The sequence below is a fragment of the Alosa pseudoharengus genome, unplaced genomic scaffold (genome assembly GCF_046254945.1).
Source record: "Alosa pseudoharengus isolate Yale_2024_CS ecotype anadromous, Long Island Sound unplaced genomic scaffold, YU_APseudo_1.1 YU_APseudo_1.1_scf_21, whole genome shotgun sequence".
Classification (NCBI taxonomy): domain Eukaryota; kingdom Metazoa; phylum Chordata; class Actinopteri; order Clupeiformes; family Clupeidae; genus Alosa; species Alosa pseudoharengus.
Window position 1 is genome coordinate 35,222,671 of NW_027468674.1, and position 10,263 is coordinate 35,232,933.

The following is a 10,263-nucleotide window of genomic DNA, read 5'->3' on the forward strand; positions in this document are numbered from 1 at the left end:
AGACGGTAAGAAAAACACAAAGACACGGAGCTACCTCGACAGGCTGCCTCTCTCGTCGGCGCCGGAACCGGAAAAAGCGATATACTGTATATAGCATTATACTGTCATCAGATTCCTAGAACCACACGCATGTCAAGTTAAAACATTTTAAGTCACTTCATTTTCAGAAATTCTTTGGAGCTAGTGAATGTGTAAAAATACATGCTTGGTGACACTTTCGGAAAAAAACATTTCTAGTTCTATTTTTAGTAAATAGCATAGCAATGCAGACCTATGTAATCATTTGTATTTCAAGTCTCTGCTGGGAGGTAGGAAGGTATAAATACATTGATTAATGAGGTAGTGGGCATTTCAATTAGTGCTGCAACACGTTGTGTCTCTGAAAACGTAGATTTGCTTGTTATTACACATAAATCTTGAATTTTATCAACCAAAATGAAGGGCAAAATCACATAATGATTCAAAATATGTATGCCAACATCAAACACCACATATACATCAGTAATAATGAGGTTTGTATTATTTTCTAGGCTCTTATATGTGGTTTAACAAAAAAAGCCAATAGGCGGAATTTCCTTTTTTCAAATCAGAGGTCAACTTTGAAGTCCTGTACAGCCACAAAGCTACAAGATCCAACTTGCTATCATACCATTTTATACTCCAGAGATATGTAGCTTTCAGAAAAAAATAGTGAGAATTTGCCCCCCCAAGTGGTAGTGACACGCCCCTTTTTGGGCCTGTGGCTCATGGACTATTATTAGCTTTTTCCATTACTAGGCCTTGCTTGAGTGGTTGTAGTTAGCCCTACCAGTTTTTTTTCTTCACTTTCCTGATTGGTCATGGCAATTCAGGATTAACCCTTTCTGGAAAGAGATTGTATGCATCCATGTCCATTGTCCTCTGCTCACTTTCATTCCTTTTGCTTGCAGTAATGTGAATAATCAACATTTAGTATGTTTAGGCCTACTTTGTAGAAAAAAAAAATGGGTAGTCTTAGCTTATGAAGGAAAGACCTCTAGGCCTATATAATTCTGTACATTATGGTACAGTAGGCTACTGTACGTTTCCAATATGACCCAGGGTAATATGCTGATTTAGCCTACAAAACAGAGGACTTAATTATAAGCGTGATATGTCATGTAGGCTTAACGTTCGCCGGTCATTATTCATTCATTCTGCATATATTTGCTATCATGTTTTCAGCCTTAATTGGTTAAATGACAATTTTTATTCCGAAAATATTTCTAAAACTTCAAAAACTCAGTGTCTAAAACTCAGTGTCGTTCAGACTCAACCCTCCTGTTGCTTGCAGTTTGTTAAATAAAGCGCTGCAGATTACATTATTTATTTCTGATTAGTTGCGTCTTTCGATGTCTTTTGCAACATGCTTGTTAGGCTGGGCTACTGTCAATGTCCTTGTAGAGGTAAATGTTCAACAATTGCTGGTGTACAGGCTATAATCAATTAGCTAAATCATTTGTCAGGCTGTTTAAAAAAATGTTCGTGCTACATTAAAACGCAAAAAGTGCTTTGATATCTTTTTCGTTCGAACGTCTGCAAGCAGGCATGTTGCGGTTGCAATGAACGAGGATATTGGTTTTATCTGCGGATTTATTTTTGCATTATTTTGAATATGACTCGCTCCAGTCTCAACAGCATGTCTACTTTTTCCATACGCATCTCAGTTCCAACACACATATCCCCTCTCACTTTCTCTCTCTCCATCCCTGCGCACGGGGCTCTCTTAAAGGAGCTGCACCATTTTACAACAATTGCATCTACATTTTCATATTAGAATGTTTTGTCAAGTGTAAGCTTAAACTACCATGATCAATTTAAGTTCCCGTGCCCCCCCTGGAAAGTCTCCAAGTGTCTCATGTGCTATCGTTACACTATCAAATCTATAAGTAACCATGACAAATAGGGTATAAGATATATAAACTCACGCTATTTTATTATCATATATGTTTGGTAATGGCTCAACTGTCTCTGATTGTTCTACTGACTTGGAAACTGCGTCATGGAAGCAGTAAGTCAAGTCGCATCAACAATAGTAGTGGCAGAACTCCCAAGTGCCACCTTGTGGTTGTTTGTGTCCACTGCAGTTTGTGCCATTTCTGCCGAGAATATGGTGTGCGCTATTCATGCAGGAAACCGTCCAAACTTAACTTATACCCATTGTATTTTCAAAAAGGAATAAATGGCTGATGTTTATTTTGTGTTGTTTCAGATTGACCATGGAGACAGGCTGAACATTGATGGGAACACTATGCATGCATACAATGCATACCACGAAAACTACACAGAAATGCTTTAGAGTTGAATGTTCTGGAGAGGTCGAGTCAAAACCCAGACCTCAATCCTCATTTAACATTTTTTATTGATTTTCTTGAGGAATCAATACAATTATACATTACAGGTAGATAGATAGATAGATAGATAGATAGATACTTTATTGATCCCCGGGGGAAATTCAAGTATAAATATAGCTGCAAGCAGCAATGTGGGGGCCAAGCAGTCAGTTCAGCAGGCCAGATTTGCCATGTAAGTCAAAGCCGTTGCATCAGACATATAGCCATAAGCAGTCACAACAAGTTCCATGCCATACAACCCAAGATTGGCTGAGTTACAAGGTCAAGTTTCACATCAAAACATAACTGATTTTGTGGAGCTGAACCAGGGCTGAGTGTCGCCACCCCCTTCCCCAGCCAGCCCACCGCCGCAACCGCCCCTGCCCATCCCACCCCGTCCCACCCTTGCACGCACACATTAGAATGAACTAGATGGAACTTGCTGTCATCAGTTTCACATCAAAAATAAAAGATTGACTGAGATATGATCACACTTGCTGTGATTTAAACATAGAGGTCAAGAATTGACGTCATAGGGTGTGTTGAACTCGGCTTGGCCCAAGGATTCCAATGATACCACATTTTGCCATTCGGGTCAACAGGTCAAAAGTTACGTGCGTGAACACAAGTCCAACTTTGGCCTGTTGGTGGCGCTAGAGCGCTTGAGGTGCCGGCATGAAACTTGGTGAAATGAATTATTGGACTGTCCCTAATTAGTGTGCAAAATTGTATAACTTTTTACCAGACGGTTCTATGGGCTGCCATTGACTTCCATTGCAAAATAATGCGCATCAGCAAATACTGGCCAAAATGCATTTTTGTCAATTACGGAGCCCCCTAGAGGTCAAATGTCACCAAATTTCTTGAGCTTCCTCCCGATGGGGTCGGAGGTACATGTACTAAGTTTGGTTTTGATACATGAAAGCGTTGCTGAGATATGAAATCACTTCCTGTTTGGTGGCTTCGCCGCAAATTTCGATTGGCTGTTACAGGCGAACGCTTCTGTCAATTGTTCCAGAAAAAAATACACTGATAAGGCATGGTCTGAAGATGGTCTCTGCCAATTTTGGTGAGGATCAGCTGAAATTTGTGACCTGCGAAAATTCGTACGTGTTTTTGATTAAATCCAATATGGCGGCCGAATCAATTACGATGACATCACAAGTTGGCTTGGGTCGGCCTAAGGACCTCCAACAGTATTATCAGACACCACTAGTGAGTTATAATTCTAAGCACAACTGCAGCTACAGGTCAAAAGGCATGTTTCTTAATTACAGCGCCCCCTAGAGGTCAAAGGTCACCAAATTTCTTGAGCGTCCCCCTGATTGGATCCTGAGTCCATGTACATAGTTTGGTTATGATAGATGAATGGGTTGCTGAGATATGAGCTCACTTCCTGTTTGGCGGCTTCGCCGCAAGTTTCAATTGGATATTACGGGTGAACGGTTTAAGTTCCGAAGACAAAACACCACAACTTTTTTTAGGCTTGGTCTGAAGATCATGTATGTCAAGTTTGGTGACGATCGGACAAAATTTGTGACCTGTGAAAAATTAGTTTCACTTTCACTAAAATCCAATATGGCGGAAAATCCATCATGGCGGAAAATGACGTCATAGGGTGCGTTGAACTCGGCCTGGTCCAAGGATTCCAATGGTACCTCAATTTTCAAAATCGGGCCAACGGGTCAGAAGTTACATGCATGAACGCATGTCCAAATTTGGCCTGTTGGTGGCGCTAGAGCGCTCGTGGTGCGGACTCGAAACTTGGTGAAATTAATTCTGGGACGCAGCCTAATTAGTGTGCCAAATTTCACAACTTTTCACCAGACGGTTCTATGGGCTGCCATAGACTTCAATGGCAGAGGAAAGATGTGTAATAATAATAGGAAAAGCTAGAAACACAATGGGTGCCTTCGCAGCTTCGCTGCTTGGCCCCCAATAATCACCTCACCCACCCAGACAAAAATTGCACATATTGAATTTGGGGGTATGCTCACGCCACACATTGAAAAATGTCTGTCCAATATGTTCTAAGATGCGGGCAGGACCAGAACATCTGTATGTGATCATGTGATCTGTATGTATGGCCTTAGTCCAGTGTACTCTTAAAAGGATTTTGAGTTGAATCAGGCTATGTCTAGCACAGGGGGAAGAGGTGTGTACTAAGTCCAGCGTAGCCTCCCACTGATCCTCTCTCATTACTTCTCCAAAGTCATCCTCCCAAAGCTTTCTAAAGCTTTTCCTTGTAGTGATTGGGGGGAGATGTTGCAAATATAATTATAAAGGAAAGAAATCAAGCCTCTTCGATGTGGAGACAAAGAGAGAAGATTGTCAATAGCATTATCTAAAAGCAGATTTGGAAAGGAGGCAAAGTTTTTCTGCACAAAATGTCTTATTTGGAGATATCTATAAAAGTGGGATTTAGGCAGGTCAAACATCTCAGAGAGTTGTGAAAATTATCCAAATTTGCCTTGAAGAAAGAGATTTGAGACAGAAGTAATGCCTTTTGTCATCCAAGTTTTAAAGGCCGAGTCCAAAGTAGAGGGTAGAAAATTGTAGTTATAGACAATTGGGGAATGAATTGACATTATTGACAGAACCAAGGTGGACTGGGCAGCCTGCACACTCAAGGTGTACACAGGCCTCACTCCTGTCAGGGTGATAGTCCTCTGTCCAGAATAGCATTTTCTGGATATTACAGGACCAATAATAGTAAATAAAATTGGGCAAGGCCAGACCATCTAGTCTCTTAGGTCGTTTTTTTCAGCAGAGTCTAGGCTATCCAGATCATTGCATGTATTAGTACTTACTTACTTATTTTGATTTTTAAAGAATTAAAATATAAAAAGCGTATTATAAAAATTCTTATATTTGGACATATATCTCACCACAGCAAGCTCATAGCTCTACATGCATTTCATGTGTGTATAGGGCAGACTGTCCTGAATCTGGCAATATAATTGCCATGTTGGAGGGATACTCTGGGGCTGAGCAATTTACAGAAATATGTGGTGTGTGATTTACAGAACTAAATGGCATTTTTTATTTAGTGATGAAAAATGACCTTTCTGCGCTCCATATCTGTGACACAAACTGATCTGACTTGACTTGACCCGAGTTTGCGTGTTAGCCTGTCTGTGCCTATGGTGTATGCACTCATAATGATTCTCAACTTTTTACTGCATTGCCATGAACAAAGTTAAGGCAAAAAAGGTGTTTCTTTTTTGAACAATTCGGGATGCAATGTGAGCCTTGAATTGGATGCCATGCAGGAATTTGCTAGGATCTCAAAACCGGATTATGAACATGCTTTGCCATAGAGAAACACACAATAGCGTTGAATTATAAACATGCTTTGCCACAAAAACAGACAAAAACGTGGGGTAAGTCCAGCTATATGAAGTTATTATTTTTCTGTCTCTTCGTCTGTTTTATAACCCAGAAGGATGTACTTAGTATCAAATGATAGCTCTGTGTCTCCTCTTTCATCTGACATGCGTGGCATATCTATCTGATCATGGGTACGCGAGTAATTCAAACGAGAGTAATGTATGTGCAGCGTTGGTTTGTGTACATGACATTATTTTGCAGTCACATCGTCTGTTTTCATAAGCCAGAAGGATCGATATACATAGTACCAATGGATAACCCTGTGTCTCCTCTTTCATCTGATATGCTTGCCATATCTATGCGATCACAGGTTTGCGAGTAATTCAAACAAGAGTAATGGGTGCGCAGGTGAACGCAGAGAAGTATAGACTGTAAATATGATGCAATTTGATTTAATTTCATGATTTATTTTAATTTTCATACTTGATCGTACAGACGAGTGCGTAGTCTCTTTGGATTGCCCCACTTCTGCTCTGTCATGCAATAAAGGTTTCATCTTGCCGAGATGAACAGTTCTGGAACGTTCCCTAAAGGTAAAATATTTTGAACCTTCAAAGAACCTTTAGGGAACGTTCCCTAAACGTTCCTTAAAGGTAATTACCTTAAGGGAACCTTTAGGGAACGTTCCCTAAAGGTTATGTGTTTGCTGGGTTCCCCGTGTATATATGCCGTCAAGAGCATGCCAAACCTGTCGGTGGCAGTGTAAGGAGAAGCTCAATCCCACGTTGGCCAACCAGAATCCCGAAATTAGCAAGAACAGAAACAAATCACTTCCTATTTCTCTTTTGAATTATATTTGCCAATGCAAACAGGCCTAAAGCGTTGCAAAAACGTAAAAATGTGTACCACCTTAATAGCATCCATAATCAGTAGCCAAACAAACTGTAAACATAGGGCACTCACATGACGTTAAGCATTTTCTGGCGCGTAATATGGCGTTTGAGAACCTAAAACCCCGTTTTTCCCAGTTGACACGACAACACATAACCGGCGTTATCATAAATCTCCACTTTGGCCGGAGTTTTTAGAAATAATAGTTTTATGTGATAAAAACGGGGTTTTCGTGTAAATGAGAGGCCAAACCGCAGGGAAATATCTGCGTCTTCCCTTCGTGTAAACGGGGCCTAAGTCTGGGACAGCTTAAAAGAAGTCAAGAGGACTCCTAACTCACTAAGACCTATTCACAAACAGCTTTTTGTGGCATTTCACGTCATGTTTTGAAATGCGTATGCGGCAACAGGAGCTTCCAATCGCGAGGGAACAATTTTGCATTGTAGGCATAAAAGGGACGCAATAACGCCACCAACAACAACCAAAACTACTCATTGTCAACATGTAAATTAAACGTAACGTTTCATTGTGAATCAAATTAAAATGTTCTCCTCTTTGCAAACGTAGGCATATGGTGACAGATTAATTTAATAATGTTGCAATGATACTGCATCAATCCGTAGGCCTATGTTTCATTAGGCTTCTAGGCTATTTGTTTTGCCTTACTCTTTATTCGTATAGGCCTTTTTATTCAGTTATTCATCATCTTCCGTCCTTCGGACTACTTGTGTAGCGCACGCATTCTCAGTCATCTCAGACCTGTCACCTGTCACTCATCATCGTAAGGGAGGTGTTTGGAGTCATTCCCGCATTACAATCATCAGCCAATCAAGGTGGTCACTTCAGTCAAGCTCGTGCATGAGTAATGACGTCATCCATAGCAACGAAGACTCACTCTTAGTTTAGGAGTTGTAATTTTTCCTTACTAAGAGTAGGTCTGAAAGGCTTTGTGAATAACTTTTAAGAGAAAACTCCTAGCTAAAATCTTTTAGTGCGATTTAGGAGTACTCCTAGTGGTAAGATAAAAGGCTTTGTGAATACGGCCCCAGGTGTTTCTCAAAGTTTTTCAGACGAAGGGCCACTTCACCAATAAAAACAAACGCACGGACCACCTAGCTAAAAAAAAAGATTCAACCTACTTCAGTAGTATATAGTGCTTATTATCTCTGCACTTTTCTTTTTGTGTCAGAGGATTCATATGATTTAAATTGGCATCTTACATAGACAGTGTTGCAGAACTGTTTGGATTTACATACAAGTTGGTTCAATATTGCAAACAACTCATCTATATTATATTTTACCACGTCTGCTCGCGGACCACTTGGGATAGCCTACTTGCAACGGTCCGCGGACACTTTGAGAAACACTGGTTTAGGCTATATAATTTTTCAGAATAGTTTTGATGGCATATGATTTGTGATTAATTGTGGGGGTCTCTCCTCTTTTATACTTTAGTTTTTCCTGTGACCAGCACCTAGTGGAAGCAATTGTGTGTGTGTGTGTGTGTGTGTGTGTGTTTTTATTTTTTAAAACTCGTTTTTTTAAGTCTGAAATATCATACATCCTTGCTTATGCAGGTCAGCCTGCATATGAGATGCTGGAGACTGATCCAGACTGGGCACCATCTCTCCATCTGGGCCACATGGATACCACATGCACAGACACAGCACGCTCTGCAAGGAGAGGTAAGCAGGAGCAGCTGCAAGCTAGGACTCAAGAGGCTGGACATCACCCTCCTGAGGAGGACACACAAGAAGCTGAGGAAGGTGGCCAGGCACACACTCAGGACAATATCGAGGAGGTGCCAGAGACTGAATGTCATCTGTGTGCTCTTAGGTCTGCCGAAGTAAACCGCTTGTTTGACGAAAACCGAGAGCTACGTCGTGAACTAGAGGAATACAGAATGTCTGAGGGTTTCTTTGGAGATAGTGATGATAAAGTGAAGTACTATACAGGTCTGCCAAACCTGGCAACATTTATGGCTCTATTCAATTTCTTGGTGCCTCTAATGGCAGACCAGAGAAAAATACTCACTCCTTTCCAAATGGTAGTGTTAACTTTCATGCATCTTAGATTGGATCTGCCTGCACTACACCTGGCCCATCTCTTCCGTGTGTCTCCAAAGACTGTATATAGGACATTTAATGACACTGTGGCATTCTTGTATGCAAACCTGAAGCGTTCCATTGTATGGCCTGACAGGGACACTCTGCGTAGCGTTATGCCACACCAGTTTGTGGAGGCATTTGGACACAGAGTTGCAGTGATAATTGACTGTTTTGAGATTTTCACAGAAAGACCGACCAACCTGAAGGCACGTGCCCAGATGTTTTCCAGTTACAAGCACACACACACCATGAAATATTTGATTGGTATTACATACAATTTGTTTTCTATCAAAAGGTTGGGGTGGCCGTACAAGTGATAAACATATTACACAGAACAGCGGGTTTCTTAACAACTTGCTGCCTGGTGATATTGTTATGGCTGACAGAGGCTTTGACATTCAGGAAAGTGTTGGTACTGTATGTTGTGTGCTGAGGTAAAACTTCCAGCATTTACAAAAGGTCGCTGTCAACTGGCTGCAAGGGATGTAGAGGAGACTAAAAAGATAGCACACTTGAGAATTCATGTCGAAAGGGTCATTGGGAATATTTGTCAAAAGTACAGAATCCTAACAGGAACTATACCCATCAACATGATCCTTCCATGTGAAGGTGAGGATGTCACATTTCTGGACAAGATCGTCACTGTGTGTTGTGCACTGACTAACCAATGTCCAGCCATAGTTTAGAATGGACTTCTTTCCTGTGAGTGTGTTTAGGATCCTGTTCAACTTTTGAGTAGCACTACTAGTTCAAGGGGCTAGATTGTATATATGTATATATTCATTTTGAGTAACTTTGTTTCTGTACATATTTTAATTGTCTGACATTTACTGCTTGTACTGTTTAAAAATAATTTATTTGACTTGTATGTAGAATAAAGTATGTGAAATGCTGATTCTTAAATCTATTCTTCTGACTGTTTCCTTATCAATCTTTACTAGACTGAATGAGGTATGGAACCCACTACCGTTCACACAAGGCAATGTTTATTTGTAAACAATTCATTTATTCATTCATAGTGCAAATTTGCTGTAATCAGTGCTGAACAGTAACAAAATGATGTAAGCAAGTTTTTAAAACTATTTGTAATCAGTGTTGAATAGTAAAAAAGTGCATATAATCAAGCAATATAAATATTAAGTATCAAGTAAAAATATAATATTAATTTAAGTTATACAACAGTTGAAGTAAAGTAACCAGTTACAAGCTCAGGGAGAGACACAAGCTCAAAAAATTGCTGTGCCTTCTCCAAAAGGGCATTCCAGAGCAGTGGGTCAGGTGCAACCCGCAGCACAACACAGTCTTTCAAAGTCCACAAAACAAAATCGCAGTACTCCACATCAGTGACAAAAATTTGTGTCTGCACTTGCTTGTAGTATGGGCTACTTTTCTTTAGTTGAAGCTCCCCATCCACTACTTCCAAACAGAAGTTTGTGTCACCACTGCTGCATTGTCATCATTGTCTTCCCCATGTAGTAGCAGCACAGTGGTTGGCAGGACTGTTGTTTGGGTAACACACCGCTTTTACAGTAGACAATGCAGGCTTTTCCAAGTTAGACACAAAGACTGAGTGCATGTTTGAT

General features: G+C 40.5%; 1 pseudogene; it reads left to right on the forward strand.

Annotated features, from left to right (window-relative positions):
• The first annotated feature begins 8,166 nt into the window (after window positions 1-8,166).
• On the forward strand, window positions 8,167-9,366 carry LOC143138347 (uncharacterized; annotated as a pseudogene).
• The last annotated feature ends 897 nt before the right edge of the window (window positions 9,367-10,263 follow it).